At 28.9% G+C, this 17772-nt stretch overlaps 1 pseudogene; it reads left to right on the top strand.

Annotated features, from left to right (window-relative positions):
- The window catches only part of LOC121990767, a 30570-nt pseudogene extending 15452 nt beyond the window's left edge, over positions 1-15118 (top strand).
- Positions 15119-17772: the final 2654 nt, after the last annotated feature.

Below are 17772 nucleotides of genomic sequence, written 5' to 3'. Positions count from 1 at the left end.
CCCAAAAAGCTTATCTTATCACTTCATTCCATAAGCTTTATGATCTCTTCACTGTATAGTTATATTTTATATTGATCGAAAATCGTGAAATTTTAGACGTGGGACTAAACATTAATATCCATAACTTTAGTTTAGTTTTGATCGTTAATTAAAGAATTAATTATTAATTTTAAAATTAATATATAATATTTTATTTGATATTTTTGAAAAAAAATAACTGCCTATAGTTAGAAATGTAAACCCTGTCTAATTAACCCAATTGTAGGGCAAGATCCTATCACTTCATCCCATAGGTTTTATGATTTCTTGATCGTATAGTTGTATTTTACAATAATCAAAGAATCGTGAAATTTTAGATGTGAGACTAAATATTAATATCCATAAATTTTGTTTAGTTTTGATCGTTTATTAATAAATTAATTATTAATTTTACACTTAATTTATCTATAATTGAGTAATATATTTTGAAAAATATTTAATTTGATAATTTTAAAAAATAACTACCTATGGGAATGTAAACCCATTCACTGTGAGGAAATCACTCATGAATCCAGAATCTGATCGACAGGCTCCACATGTGTCTCAGCCCTCCCAGGGATGCGATACGATCAAATTTAATGGACCTCAATTATATAGATGTATCGCTGCGGTGGGTGACCCGGGGATTTTCCTAGAACCAAACATCCTATCACTTCATTTCATAAGCTTTATGATCTCTTGACCGTATAGTTATATTTTATATTGATCGAAAATCATGAATTTTAGATGTGGAACTAAACATTAATATTCATAACATTGGTTTAGTTTTGATCATTAATTAAAAAATTACTTTTAAAATTAATATATCTATAATTGAGTAATATATTTTTAAAAATATTTTACTTGATATTTTTGAAAAAATAACTACCTACTGTAGGAAATCGTTCATGAATCCAGAATCGTTCATAAATTTTAATGGACCGCAATTACACAACCACAAGGTTTATTATCTCTTGACCGTATAGTTATATTTTGTATTGATCAAAAATCATGAAATTTTAGACGTGGGACTAAACATTAATATCCATAACTTTGGTTTAAAAATAACATCCGATAGGCTTTATTATCTCTTGACCGTATAGTTATATTTTACATTAATCAAAGAATCGTGAAATTTTAAATGTGGGACTAAATATTAATATCCATAACTTTGGTTTAATTAAAAAATTAATGATTAATTTTAAAATTAATTTATCTATAATTGAGTAATATATTTTGGAAAATATTTTATTTGATATTTTTAAAAAATAACTAATTGGAATGTAAACCTCGTCCGGTTAACCCACTTGTAGGTCAAGTGAATTACTGTGAGGATATCGATCATGAGTCCAAAATAGCCGCATCGCTGAGATGGGTGACCCGGGGATTTTCCTGGATCCAAAGATCCTATCACTTCATTCCATAAGGTTTATGATCCCTTCATCTTATAGTTATATTTTATATTGATTGAAAATCATGAAATTTTAGATATGGGACTAAACATCAATATCCATAACTTTGGTTAAGTTTTGGTCGTTAATTAAAAAATTAATTACTAATTTTAAAATTAATAGATCTTTAATTGAGTAACATATTTGAAAAATATTTTCTTTGAAATTAATATAGATTTAATTGAGTAAAATATTTTTAAAAATATTTTATTTGATATTTTTGAAAATGTAACTACTATAGTTATATTTTATATTGATCGAAAATCCTGAAATTTTAGACGTGGGACTAAACATTAATATCCATAACTTTGGTTTAGTTTTGATCGTTAATTAAAAAATTAATTATTAATTTTAAAATTAATATATCTATAATTGAGTAATATTTTTTGAAAAATATTTTATTTGATATTTTTGAAAAAAATGACTGCCTATAGTTAGAAATGTAAACCCCATCCAATTAACCCACTTGTAGGGCCAGATCCTATCACTTCATTCGATAGGCTTTATTATATCTTGACCGTATAGTTATATTTTACATTAATCAAAGAATCGTGAAATTTTAAAAGAGGACTAAATATTAATATCCATAACTTTGGATTAGTTTTGATCGTTAATTAAAAAATTAATGATTAATTTTAAAATTAGTTTATCTATAATTGAATAATATATTTTGAAAAATATTTTATTTCATATTTTTTAAAAATAACTACCTATGGGAATGTAAACCCCCGTGCGGTTAACCCACTTGTAGGTCGAGTGAATTACGTCATGAATCCAGAATCTGATCGGAGCCTAGTCAAGTGAATTACGTCATGAATCTAAAATCTGATCGAAAGGCTCCACACGTGTCTCAGCCCTCCCAAGAATGGGATACGATCAGATTTAATGGACCTCAATTACACAGTGTTGCAGAGGGTGACCCAGGGATTTTCTTGGATCCAAAGATCCTATCACTTAATTCCATAAGCCGTATAGTTATATTTTATATTGATCGAAAATCATGGAATTTTAGATATGGGACTAAACATTAATATCCATAACTTTGATTAAGTTTTGGTCGTTAATTAAAAAATTAATTACTAATTTTAAAATAAATATATCTCTAATTGAGTAATATTTGATATTTTTAAAAATTTAACTACCTATGGGAATGTAAACCCCATAGGTTAACCCACTTGTGGGGCTAGATCCTTTCACTTCATTTCATAAGCTTTATGATCTCTTGACCGTATAGTTATATTTTATATTGATCGAAAATCCTAAAATTTTAGACGTGAGACTAAACATTAATATCCATAACTTTGGTTTAGTTTTTATCGTTAATTAAAAAGTTATTTTCTAATTTTAGAATTAATATATCTTTAATTGAGTAATATATTTTGAAAAATATTTATCATGAAATTTTCAACGTGGACTAAACATTAATATCCATAACTTTGTTTTGATAGGCTTTATTATCTCTTGACCGTATAGTTATATTTTACATTAATCAAAGAATCGTGAACCCCGTCCGGTTAACCCACTTGTAGGTCAAGTGAATTACTGTGAGGATATCGATCATGAATCCAAAATCTGATCGAAAGGCTACACACGTGTCTCAGCCCTCCCAAGGATGGGATACGATCAGATTTAATGGACCGCAATTACACAGCCGCATCGCTGCGGTGGATGACCCAGGGATTTTCCTGGATCCAAAGATCCTATCACTTCATTCCATAAAGTTTATGATCCTTTCATCGTATAGTTATATTTTATATTGATTGAAAATCATGAAATTTTAGATATGGGACTAAACATTAATATCCATAACTTTGGTTAAGTTTTGGTTGTTAATTAAAAAATTAATTACTAATTTTAAAATTAATAGATCTTTAATTGAGTAATATATTTTGAAAAATATTTTCTTTGAAATTAATATAGATTTAATTGAGTAAAATATTTTTAAAAATATTTTATTTGATATTTTTGAAAATGTAACTACTATAGTTATATTTTATATTGATCGAAAATCCTGAAATTTTAGACGTGGGACTAAACTTTAATATCCATAACTTTGGTTTAGTTTTGATCGTTAATTAAAAAATTAATTATTAATTTTAAAATTAATATATCTATAATTGAGTAATATTTTTTGAAAAATATTTTATTTGATATTTTTGAAAAAATAACAGCCTATAGTTAGAAATGTAAACCCCATCCAATTAACCCACTTGTAGGGTCAGATCCTATCACTTCATTCGAGAGGCTTTATTATCTCTTGACTGTAGAGTTATATTTTACATTAATCAAAGAATCGTGAAATTTTAAAAGCGAGACTAAATATTAACCTAGTTCTACCCTATCTTTTGTTCCATTTCTTCTGGAACAATCACAAAAACTTTTTTTTAGTCAACATTTATCTATTTTGATGCAACAACAAGATGTTATTTGTAACAAGTAGTTTTATTGGTTGGTTAATTGGTCCATAACTTTGGATTTGTTTTGATCGTTAATTAAAAAATTAATGATTAATTTTAAAATTAATTTATCTATAATTGAGTAATATATTTTGAAAAATATTTTATTTGATATTTTCAAAAAATAACTACCTATGGGAATGTAAACCGCCCGTGCGGTTAACCCACTTGTAGGTCGAGTGAATTACGTCATGAATCCAGAATCTGATCGAAAGGCTCCACACGTGTCTCAGCCCTTAGCCCTCCCAAGGATGGGATACGATCAGATTTAATGGACCTCAATTACACAGTGCTGCAGAGGGTGACCCAGGGATTTTCTTGGATCTAAAGATCCTATCACTTCATTTCATAAGCTTTATGATCTCTTCACCGTATAGTTATATTTTATATTGATCGAAAATCATGGAATTTTAGATAAGGGACTAAACATTCATATCCATAACTTTGATTAAGTTTTGGTCGTTAATTAAAAAATTAATTACTAATTTTAAAATTAATATATCTTTTATTGAGTAATATATTTTGAAAAATATTTTATTTGAAATTAATATATCTTTGATTGAGTAATATATTTTGAAAAATATTTTATTTAATATTTTTAAAATTTTAACTACCTATGGGAATGTAAACCCCAGAGGTTAACCCACTTGTGGGGCTAGATCCTTTCACTTCATTTCGTAGGCTTTATGATCTCTTGACCGTATTGATATATTTTATATTGATTGGAAATCCTAAAATTTTAGACATGGGACTAAACATTAATATCCATAACTTTGGTTTAGTTTTGTTCGTTAATTAAAAAATTAATTACTAATTTTAAAATTAATATATCTTTAATTGAGTAATATATTTTGAAAATATTTTATTTGAAATTAATTTATCTTTGATTGAGTAATATATTTTGAAAAATATTTATCCTTGGAGCCCTAACCCTCCCAAGGATGGGATACGATCAAATTTAATGGACCTCAATTACACAGTGCTGCAGAGGGTGACCCAGGGATTTTCTTGGATCTAAAGATCCTATCACTTCATTCCATAAGCTTTATGATCTCTTCACCGTATAGTTATATTTTATATTGATCGAAAATCATGGAATTTTAGATAAGGGACTAAACATTCATATCCATAACTTTGATTAAGTTTTGGTCGTTAATTAAAAAATTAATTACTAATTTTAAAATTAATATATCTTTAATTGAGTAATATATTTTGAAAAATATTTTATTTGAAATTAATATATCTTTGATTGAGTAATATATTTTGAAAAATATTTTATTTGATATTTTTAAAAATTTAACTACCTATGGGAATGTAAACCCCATAGGTTAACCCACTTATGGGGCTAGATCCTTTTACTTCATTTCGTAGGCTTTATGATCTCTTAACCGTATAGTTATATTTTATATTGATCGAAAATCCTAAAATTTTAGACGTGGGACTAAACATTAATATCCATAACTTTGGTTTAGTTTTGTTCGTTAATTAAAAAATTAATTACTAATTTTAAAATTAATATATCTTTAATTGAGTAATATCTTTTGAAAATATTTTATTTGAAATTAATTTATCTTTGATTGGGTAATATATTTTGAAAAATATTTTATTTGATATTTTTGAAAATTTAACTACCTATGGGAATGTAAATTCCGTACTGTTAATCCACTTGTAGGGCTAGATCCTTTCACTTCATTCCATAGGCTTTATGATCTCTTTCATAAAATAGTTATATTTTATATTGATTGAAAATCATGAAATTTTCCACGTGGACTAAACATTAATATCCATAACTTTGGTTTAGTTTTGATCGTTAATTAAAAAATTATTTATTAATTTTAAAATTAATAAATCTACAATTGAGTAATATTTTTTGAAAAATATTTTATTTGATATTTTTGAAAAAGAGAAATGATATTCATCTAGAATTTTCATCTAGATAGACACATAAATGATGGGCCCACAAAAAGTGAAATGGTGGGTCCCATCATTTATGTGTCTATCTAGATAGATGAGTATCACAGCTCTTTGAAAAAATAACTGCCTATAGTTAGAAATGTAAACCCCATCCAATTAATCCACTTGTAGGGCCAGATCCTATCACTTCATTGGATAGGCTTTATTATCTCTTGACAGTAGAGTTATATTTTACATTAATCAAAGAATCGTGAATTTTTAAAGCGAGACTAAATATTAATATCCATAACTTTGGTTTAATTAAAAAATTAATGATTAATTTTAAAATTAATTTATCTATAATTGAGTAATATATTTTGAAAAATATTTTATTTGATATTTTTTAAAAATAACTACTTAATGGAATGTAAACCCCGTCCGGTTAACCCACTTGTAGGTCAAGTGAATTACTGTGAGGATATCGGTCATGAATCCAGAATCTGATCAAAAGGCTCCACACGTGTCTCAGCCCTCCCAAGGATGGGATACGATCAAATTTAATGGACACTAATTACAGAGCCGCATAGCTGCGGTGGATGACCCGGGGATTTTCCTGGATCCAAAGATCCTATCACTTCATTCCATAAGGTTTATGATCCCTTCATCGTATAGTTATATTTTATATTGATTGAAAATCATGAAATTTTAGATATGGGACTAAACATTAATATCCATAACTTTGGTTAAGTTTTGGTTGTTAATTAAAAAATTAATTACTAATTTTAAAATTAATAGATCTTTAATTGAGTAATATATTTTTAAAAATATTTTCTTTGAAATTAATATAGATTTAATTGAGTAATATATTTTGAAAAATATTTTATTTGATATTTTTGAAAATTTAACTACTATAGTTATATTTTATATTGATCGAAAATCCTGAAATTTTAGATGTGGGACTAAACATTAACATCCATAACTTTGGTTTAGTTTTGATCGTTAATTAAAAAATTAATTATTAATTTTAAAATTAATATAACTATAATTGAGTAATATTTTTTGAAAAATATTTTATTTGATATTTTTGCAAAAATAACTGCCTATAGTTAGAAATGTAAACCCCATCAATTAACCCACTTGTAGGGTCAGATCCTATCACTTCATTGGATAGGCTTTATTATCTCTTGACCGTAGAGTTATATTTTACATTAATCAAAGAATCGTGAAATTTTAAAAGCGAGACTAAATATTAATATCCATAACTTTGGATTTGTTTTGATCGTTAATTAAAAAATTAATGATTAATTTTAAAATTAATTTATCTATAATTGAGTAATATATTTTGAAAAATATTTTATTTGATATTTTAAAAAAATAACTACCTATGGGAATGTAAACTGCCCGTGCGGTTAACCCACTTGTAGGTCGAGTGAATTACGTCATGAATCCAGAATCTGATCGAAAGGCTCCACACGTGTCTCAGCCCTCAGCCCTCCTAAGGATGAGATACGATCAGATTTAATGGACCACAATTACACAGTGCTACAAAGGGTGACCCAGGGATTTTCTTGGATCTAAAGATCCTATCACTTCATTCCATAAGCTTTCTGATCTCTTCACGGTATAGTTATATTTTATATTGATCGAAAATCATGGAATTTTAGATAAGGGACTAAACATTCATATCTATAACTTTGATTAAGTTTTGGTTGTTAATTAAAAAATTAATTACTCATTTTAAAATTAATATATATTTAATTGAGTAATATATTTTGAAAAATATTTTATTTGAAATTAATATATCTTTGATTGAGTAATATATTTTGAAAAATATTTTATTTGATATTTTTAAAAATTTAACTACCTATGGGAATGTAAACCCCATAGGTTAACCCACTTGTGGGGCTAGATCCTTTCACTTCATTTCGTAGGCTTTATGATCTCTTGACCATATAGTTATATTTTATGTTGATCGAAAATCTTAAAATTTTAGACATGGGACTAAACATTAATATCCATAACTTTGGTTTAGTTTTGTTCGTTAATTAAAAAATTAATTACTAATTTTAAAATTAATATATCTTTAATTGAGTAATATATTTTGAAAAATATTTTATTTGAAATTAATTTATCTTTGATTGAGTAATATATTTTGAAAAATATTTTATTTGAAATTAATTTATCTTTGATTGAGTAATATATTTTGAAAAATATTTTATTTAATAATTTTGAAAATTTAACTACCTATGGGAATGCAAATCCGTACTGTTAATCCACTTGTAGGGCTAGATCCTTTCACTTTATTCCATAGGCTTTATGATCTCTTTCATAAAATAGTTATATTTTATATTGATTGAAAATCATGAAATTTTCCATGTGGACTAAACATTAATATCCATGACTTTGTTTTAGTTTTGATCGTTAATTAAAAAATTAATTATTAATTTTAAAATTAATATATCTATAATTGAGTAATATTTTTTGAAAAATATTATATTTGATATTTTTGAAAAACTAACTGCCTATAGTTAGGAATGTAAACCCCAAACAATTAACCCACTTGTAGGGCCAGATCCTATCACTTCATCCGATAGGCTTTATTAGCTCTTGACCTTATAGTTATATTTTACATTAATCAAAGAATCGTGAAATTTTAAATGTGGGACTAAATATTAATATGCATAACTTTGGTTTAATTAAAAAATTAATGATTAATTTTAAAATTAATTTATCTATAATTGAGTAATATATTTTGAAAAATATTTTATTAACCCACTTGTAGGTCAAGTGAATTACTATGAGGATATTTCGCATCGCTGCGGTGGTTGACCCGTGGATTTTTTTGGATCCAAAGATCCTATCACTTCATTCCATAAGGTTTATGATCCCTTCATCGTATAGTTATATTTTATATTGATTGAAAATCATGAAATTTTAGATATGGGAATAAACATTAATATCCATAACTTTGGTTAAGTTTTGGTTGTTAATTAAAAAATTAATTACTAATTTTAAAATTAATAGATCTTTAATTGAGAAATATATTTTGAAAAATATTTTATTTGAAATTAATATAGATTTAATTGAGTAATATATTTTGAAAAATATTTTATTTGATATTTTTGAAAATTTAACTACTATAGTTATATTTTATATTGATCGAAAATTTAGACGTGGGACTAAACATTAATATCCATAACTTTGGTTTAGTTTTGATCGTTAATTAAAAAATTAATTATTAATTTTAAAATTAATAAATCTACAATTGAGTAATATTTTTTGAAAAATATTTTATTTGATATTTTTGAAAAAATAACTGCAGGCTTTATTATCTCTTGACCGTAGAGTTATATTTTACATTAATCAAAGAATCGTGAAATTTTAAAAGTTATAAGGATATCGGTCATGAATCCAGAATCTGATTGAAAGGCTCCACACGTGTTTCAGCCCTCCCAGGGATGAGATAAGATTAGATTTAATGGACCGCAATTACATAGCCGCATTGATTCGGTGGGTGACCCGGGGATTTTCTTGGATCCAAAGATCCTATCACTTCATTCCATAAGGTTTATGATCCCTTCATCATATAGTTATATTTTATATTGATTGAAAATCATGAAATTTTGGATATGGGACTAAATATTAATATCCATAACTTTGGTTAAGTTTTGGTTGTTAATTAAAAATATAATTACTAATTTTAAAATTAATAGATCTTTAATTGAGAAATATATTTTGAAAAATATTTTATTTGAAATTAATATAGATTTAATTGTGTAATATATTTTGAAAAATATTTTATTTGATATTTTTTAAAATTTAACTACTATAGTTATATTTTATATTGATCGAAAATTTAGACGTGGGACTAAACATTAATATCCATAACTTTGGTTTAGTTTTGATCGTTAATTGAAAAATTAATTATTAATTTTAAAATTAATAAATCTACAATTGAGTAATATTTTTTGAAAAATATTTTATTTGATATTTTTGAAAAAATAATTAAACCCCATCCAATTAACCCACTTGTAGGGCCAGATCCTATCACTTCATTGGATAGGCTTTATTATCTCTTGACCGTAGAGTTATATTTTACATTAATCAAAGAATCGTGAAGTTTTAAAAGCGAGACTAAATATTAATATCCATAACTTTGGATTAGTTTTGATCGTTTAATTATTCGAATGTATCAAAAAAATTATTTGATTTATTCGGTTAATGATATTTACCAAAATATATTTGTCGGGCATAACAATTATTTTTATTTTAATTTTTTTTCTCAGATTCTATCTGAAGGTTTTGCAGTCATTGTAGAAATTCCATTTTCGCTGCAGTTAATATCTTCCCTTGAAGAAAAAGAAATACCAAAATCTCAAACCCCGTCCGGTTAATCCACTTGTAGGTCAAGTGAATTACTATCTTCCGGTGGATGACCCAGGGATTTTCCTGGATCCAAAGAAAATACTGTGAGGATATCAGGTGACCCGGGGATTTTCCTGCATCCAAAGATCCTATCACTTCATTCCATAAGGTTTATGATCCCTTCATCGTATAGTTATATTTTATATTGATTGAAAATCATGAAATTTTAGATATGGGACTAAACATTAATATCCATAACTTTGGTTAAGTTTTGGTTTTTAATTAAAAAATTAATTACTAATTTTAAAATTAATAGATCTTTAATTGAGTAATATATTTTGATAAATATTTTATTTGAAATTAATATAGATTTTATTGAGTAATATATTTTGAAAAATATTTTATTTGATATTTTTAAAAATTTAACTACCTATGGGAATGTAAACCCCGTACGGTTAACACACTTGTAGGACTAGATCCTTTCACTTCATTCCATAGGCTTTATGATCTCTTGACCGTATAGTTATATTTTATATTGATCGAAAATCCTGAAATTTTAGACGTGGGACTAAACATTAATATCAAAAATTAATTATTAATTTTAAAATTAATATATCTATAATTGAATTTTATTTTTTGAAAAATTAACTGCCTATAGTAAGGAATGTAAACCCCACCCAATTAATCCACTTGTAGAGCCAGATCCTATCACTTCATCCGATAGGATTTATATCTCTTGACCGTATAGTTATATTTTACATTAATCAAAGAATCGTTAAATTTTAATTGTGGAACTAAATATTAATATCCATAACTTTGGATTAGTTTTGATCATTAATTTAAAAATTAATGATTAATTTAAAAATTAATGTATCTATAATTGAGTAATATATTTTGAAAAATATTTTATTTGATATTTTTAAAAAATAACTACCTATGGGACTGTAAACCCCGTTCGGTTAACCCACTTGTAGGTCAAGTGAATTACTGTGGCTCTGTCTCAACCCTCCCAAGGATGAGATACGATCAGTTTTAATGGACCGTAATTATACAGCCGCATCGCTGCTGCGATGGGCAACTCGAGGATTTTCCTGAATCCAAAGATCCTATCACTTCATTTCATAAGCTTGATGATCTCTTCACCGTATAGTTATATTTTATATTGATCGAAAATCATGAAATTTTAGATATGAGACTAAACATTAATATCCATAACTTTGGTTAAGTTTTGGTCGTTAATTAAAAAATTTATTACTAATTTTAAAATTAATATATCTTTAATTGAGTAATATATTTTGAAAAAATTTTATTTGATGTTTTAAAAATAACTACATATGGCATATCCAATTTACTTTGATTAATCTCAAGGATGACTAATTTCTGTCCGAGGAAATTTCCTATCTTTTACTAGAGTGAATTAGAAAATATTCATAGTGAATAGTCTATCAATCTAATATTTTAAAATTAACTATTTATTAAAAAAAAATTCAACTGTTAATTCATCAAAATTGAAACTCAATTTTAACCAAAAAAAAATTTTGAAAAAACATCTGTGGTGCAATTTTCCTGATGCGTGTAAAGAAGATAATATGCGCCCTTTATTTACGCTTCCTCTTTCATTTTTCTTCGCCATCAGCTGATATGGAGGAATTGTTAATCTGACATATAATATGTTTTATTCTTCTCATACATCTTTAGAATGTTTTACATTCATGACAAAAATACTGTGCAAATTTCAAATTTTTTTAATAAAAATTGAGCAACCAATTGGATTAACATAAAATAGGTATATTATGAAAATTTTCGTAAAAATAAAAAGTGATATTGAATTAAAAAAAACTATTTAATATTATGTTATATTTAGATATTCACATTTTTTTAATGAAGTTTGGAGATTGAAACTTAGGAGACGTCATTTTGAAGAAAAGGCAAATTATCAAAATTTATTCTAATGGGTTTGAACCCGAACCCATTGGATAAAAAAGATCCGATAGTGTCGCGACAATGAAAGTATCTGGAAGCTTCCTCCGCCCTAGACATCGAGGAACGCTTGCTCGATCGTTCCTCATTCACAAATCTATTTCGTCTTCATCTCCCTCCTCAATTTGCGACTGTTTGAAGTCTCTCTTCGCATCGAGGCAGCAATGATGCAGGCAGCTTTAAATGCAACATCTACTTTGAGCTGGCCCAGGACCCATGACACGCCCCCAGAGGAGTCCTTGCCAGACGAAAATCGACAACATCTCCCCTGTACCGGTGACAATATGAAGCATACATACATACATTACAAAACATAGACATAAACAACATATTCATCAGGACACACGGCTAGAACATAAATAAAATAGAAACAACATAACCACGAAATGTATCAAATTTATATATATGTCATAGTTTCGTAGACCACCAAACTATACAAATAAACGACATCTGAAATAAAATTACAAAATATAAATACAACGAAAACAAAAGTAAAACAAACCAGGAAATCAGCACGTCGAGAACTCTGAGTAACTCTATGAAAGTCCAAAATCAACTATAATATCAAAAGGATCCCTGTGTTTGCAAAACTGGAGACCAAGGAATGTAGAAAGTTAGCCAAATGGCTAAGTGGATACTCAAGAAAGATGTGCATGAATTTAATCTTATTGAAGAAGTCAAAGAAGTAAAGTAAATCACAATCTTTTGTTACAACTTTAGGTTATTTTTAAAGTTCTACATTTATACATATATATGTATAATCATTTTCTCATTATCTATAATCAGGTAAGATTTTTATATTAGAGTTTAGGATCTTCACCTTATCATCACTTGTCATCCTTAATAAAATCAATTCTTCAATCTTATTATTTAATCAATCGGTATACAAGTTATCATGGTAATATCGACATATATATCCATAGTATAAATCTGATAAATCAACTAAAAAGTGAATCACTGGAGCCAATATCATCAAAGTGTAATATCATATGGATAGGCTAAATGCCTCCTCAGAGTATAAAACTGTCGCATACGTCATCTGACGTACGGGCTATCAGCCCTCACCGGCGTAAGACATACTAAACACTGACCGAGGGCTACATCACGCCACCACGCCTCGGGTGTACGGTCAGGTACTCTAGACCGCGGTCGCCGCGCTACCACAATAACATGTGGGTGGTCCAGTACTCTAATATAGAGCTCTGGTATAAAGCTAGCCTCATAGTCTTCACTTTTTAATTCTTTATTACCATATTTATTATTTCACTTTGAGGATTCTATTTTATCCATTTATCAAAATTATTCTCTTTTCATAACAAATGGTCAATCAAGTTAATAGTTTTTATATTAAGTCTGTTAATTTATCATTATAGGGTCCACAGATAAAAAACTACAAGTATCAACAGATAGAGTATCAAAAACATGGAGTATGAAAGGTCAAACAAGTCAAAAAGACAAGATATCAACAGAAGAGTACTTTAGAATATTTCTTTAATTTTTAAAACAACCATTCCCATATAAATCCTAGTATGAACCCACATGTGAACAAGAAATAATATCAATTATTTACCCTCCAATGATTTAATTATTTAATACTCATTTCACTATTTTAAGTATCATTTTAATTCCCTTTTTAAAATAATTATATAAATATATATAATTTCATTATTACTTTATTCATGCAAAGGATAAATATATGAGTCAAAGAGAAATGTACCCACTTTATATACAGCAAAATCTGCGGGTGTCGGCAGGTCACCGCGCTCCACTCGAGCTCGTATCTACAAAATATAATAACTCAAATAATTAAAATGATAATAAACTCATGATACAAAATCTGAACATGATCTACGACTCGAAACCATTAGATCATTATTTTTTATCTCACTATCTCGTACCACTTCGCATTCCTAAATGAAACCGCTGTTCTAATCTAGATAACCCTCCTAACTACACATTGATTAATACAAGACATAAAGTAAACCTTCTAATGTGGCTGCTGGAAATGAGGACAGCAACTAGGGTTATTTTCTCTTCGTCGTTGGCTGCCTCAGCTAGCTCCGGCGAGTTCCGGCAAACTCCAGCGGTGTTGCCAAGAAAAGGACAGCAGCTAGGGCTGCTGTTGGAGAAAACAAAAGGTGACTAGGGCAGTTAGGGAAGGTTGAAAACAAGGAAAGCTACTGGAAAAGTGAAGGGGTAAGGAAAACCTTTTACCCTTTTTCACCGGTGGTCTTGGCGAGCTCCGGCGAAGGCCACATCTAGCTCGGATGACCGCTGTGTTTGGCTAGAAAAGAGAATGACAACTAGGGTTTTGTTTCCCCTCTTTTTTCCGGTGGTTTGGCGAGCTCCGGCGAACTCCGAGGAGCTCTGACAGTGCTGCCGAGAAACAAGACAGCAAAGAGGAGAAGCTTGTTGCCCTTGGAGAAGAGAAATGAAGAAGAAGAGAGGGGGGGAGGGTTTGAGGCTTCGGTGGGGAAGAAAGAAAAAGGAGGGGGGTATGGGGGAGGGTGTGTGGTGACCCTCTGCGGTCACCTCTACTGGGCCTGCCTCTACAAATGGCTCCATGTTCACGCTCAATCTTCTGAATGCCCTGTCTGCAAGGCCATCATCGAGGATGAAAAGCTGGCACCTCTCTATGGCCGAGGGAAGAGTTCCACTGACCCACAGTCGAAAACGTCACCTAGTATGAACATTCCTCACCGCCCAGCTGGGCAGAGGCCCGCAATGGCGCTGCCGCCGCCCGACCCAAACAACTTCCACCATGGGAATCCATGGTTCATGGGCGGAGCTCCGATGGCCAGCAGTAGGTTTGGTAACTAAACATTCTCTGCTGCCATCGGTGGCTTGTTCCCGCATTTGAGCTTTCAAGTTAATGGGCAACAAGCTGATGTCTATCTCAAGGCATTGCTATTTCTTGTTAGTGCTCTGGTAATTGCTAGCCTTGTTTTGTTCTAGGCAGTTTGCAATCTGAAGAACTGTCATTGTTGCCGCGTTATCATGAATTGCTGCTGTTGTTCTTTATAGGTTGATTGTGAATAGAGTCCCATTGAATTGACAAATCACAAGTGCCATGGGCCTTTGCTAGTTTTTGATTGTTCCTTCTTAGTACGCTTGCTAGTGCTGAGCAACTTTATCTAAGATGTTTACTTGTGCTCTGGTAAGCTGTAATTGTTATCATACATCGTAGTTTTCCCAAAGCATGAAAGAAAAAGAGAAGCAATACTGACAAGTGTTCAGTTGCAACATGATTTGCAAAATTGTGATCCAGATCATACGATCCGGAAAGACTAAATCAATCAATCTGGATCAATTGAGATCGAATTCTACAGTAAAATTTGGCAATGCATTGCATGAATCATATAATTCATGTGTAATTGTTGATCTTACGGCATCTCAATGGGCAGCAACTATATAGGGGACGTGTGACAGTGCAAGCGTTCGCAACGAAGCAGCGCCAACGGCCTGTGGAGGGGGATGTGAATGTCATTGCTAGTTTCTCATGGCTGTTCTTGCAGTTTGCGGAGGACGCACGAGGAGATGCCGATGCCAGCTGTTCTCACTCGATGGAGAAGAGGAGAGCAGCAGTGAGGCTCCGTATGAGTGAGGCCAAGAGAGGAGCAACAGTGGTGAATACCTCGCGAGGAGAGATGAGCAACAAGCAACACACTAAATTGATTTAAGGAAAAATTTACATACAAAAATAATTTTGCATGCACTTCCCGCTAGAAATTTTTTTAATTTTCACTCCTAGTGTCATTGATATTTTAAATATAAAAAATTTAAAAATGAATATAATTCTTTTTAAATTAGAATATTAAATTAAGTACAATTCTTTCTAATGCATTTTCTATTAAATTAATTTTTTTCCCACATCAATTGGATAAAAAATATATTAAATTTTCTTTAAATGATACTCAATTTAATAAAAAATATAATAATTTTTTTTAAATGATACTAAATTTAAGAAAAATTATATTAAATAAAAAAAATCATACTCAATTTAATATAAAATATACTCAATTCTAATTTAAAATAATAAATTTAATAAAATTATATTTATTTTTAAACTATTTATAAATGATACTAATTGAATAGAATACATATTAAATTTTCTTTAAATGATATTAAATTTTTAAAAAATTATATTAAAATAGAAAAAATATATACTCAATATAATAAAAAATATATTCGATTCTAATCTCTATTTTTAAAAAGAATTATATTTATTTTTGAATCTTTTGTATATAAAAAATTTAAAGGATAATTAGATAACAATATTTGCATTAGAGAATTTAAACTTTAAATTTTTAATTAAAGTTTTTGTTAATTCTTTCAATATATATATATATATAATTTAAGATTTAAAAATTAAATTATATTTAATTTCAATTAATAAAATTTCCCTTCTAGATAAGCCTGCGACCGGGACAACATGCAATCCACAGCAGAACAGTACTCTATATATATATATATATATATATATATTTAAAATTTAAAAATTATAAATAAATTTTATTTATTTATTTATTATGTACATTTTCAATCTATTATTTATTAATATCATTATTGATAATTTATTTATTTTTAATTCTAATAAATATTAAATTAATTTAATTTTTATTTATTGATAAATATTAAATTAAATTTTAAAAGTTTTTAATAGGATTGACATTGATCATTAGGACACGAAGCATAAGGCAATATTACACTCCCTTATAGGTTAGTCACTATTCCAAAAATTAATAGTCGTTACCTCTTTCATGTTGACCCTAGGACGAATTGACGGGGACGAATTGATGGGAGCGCTGGAGGCAAGCGTATTCACCTTTTGCTACCAATAAGCCAATATTACTTACACATTCTGAATTCATTTTACAATATTTTGGATGAAATTACTTATGACAGAGAGATATATATACAAGACACTCTTAACTGAGACAAAAAACAAAAACAAAAAGGGATGTAAATGTACCAAACGGTTCACAAACTATTCGAAGCTCGATTTGGTAAAAAATTCATTCCGATTCATTCGTTTATCTTATCGAGCCGAGTTCAAGCATGATTTCAAACTCGACAATTTTATCGAGCCGAACTCGAGCTTAAGGATTTTCGACTCGTGAACTCGCGAACATGTTCGTTTATAGACTCGCGAATTAAAAAAAACGAACCTTAAAATGAACTTTAAACCGAACCAAAAATCAAACTCTAAAACGAACAAAAAAATAAATTTTAAAACGAACCTTAAAATGAGTCAAAAAATGAACTCTAAAACGAGTCAAAAACAAACTCTAAACGAGCTCGAAAACGAGCTCAAGCTCGCTAAACGATTTAGGCTCATTAACTTTGATAATTAAGCTAATAACGAGCCAAGCTCGAACTATTCACGAACTTGATAATTCTAAAACGAGCCGAGCTCGAGCCTTAAAATAAAAACTCGATTCGAGCTCAAGTCGAGCTCGAACCCGAATATAACTTAAACGAGCTGAGCTCGAGCCTTGAGATAAAAACTCGATTCGAGCTCGAGCCGAGCTCGAACCTGAATATAACTTAAACGAGCCGAGCTCGAGCATAATACTGTTCGGTTCGACTCATTTACATCCCTAGAAACA

This window comes from Zingiber officinale, chromosome 6B, assembly GCF_018446385.1.
Source record: "Zingiber officinale cultivar Zhangliang chromosome 6B, Zo_v1.1, whole genome shotgun sequence".
Lineage (NCBI taxonomy): Eukaryota > Viridiplantae > Streptophyta > Magnoliopsida > Zingiberales > Zingiberaceae > Zingiber > Zingiber officinale.
This window is presented reverse-complemented; position numbering and strand designations above follow the sequence as displayed.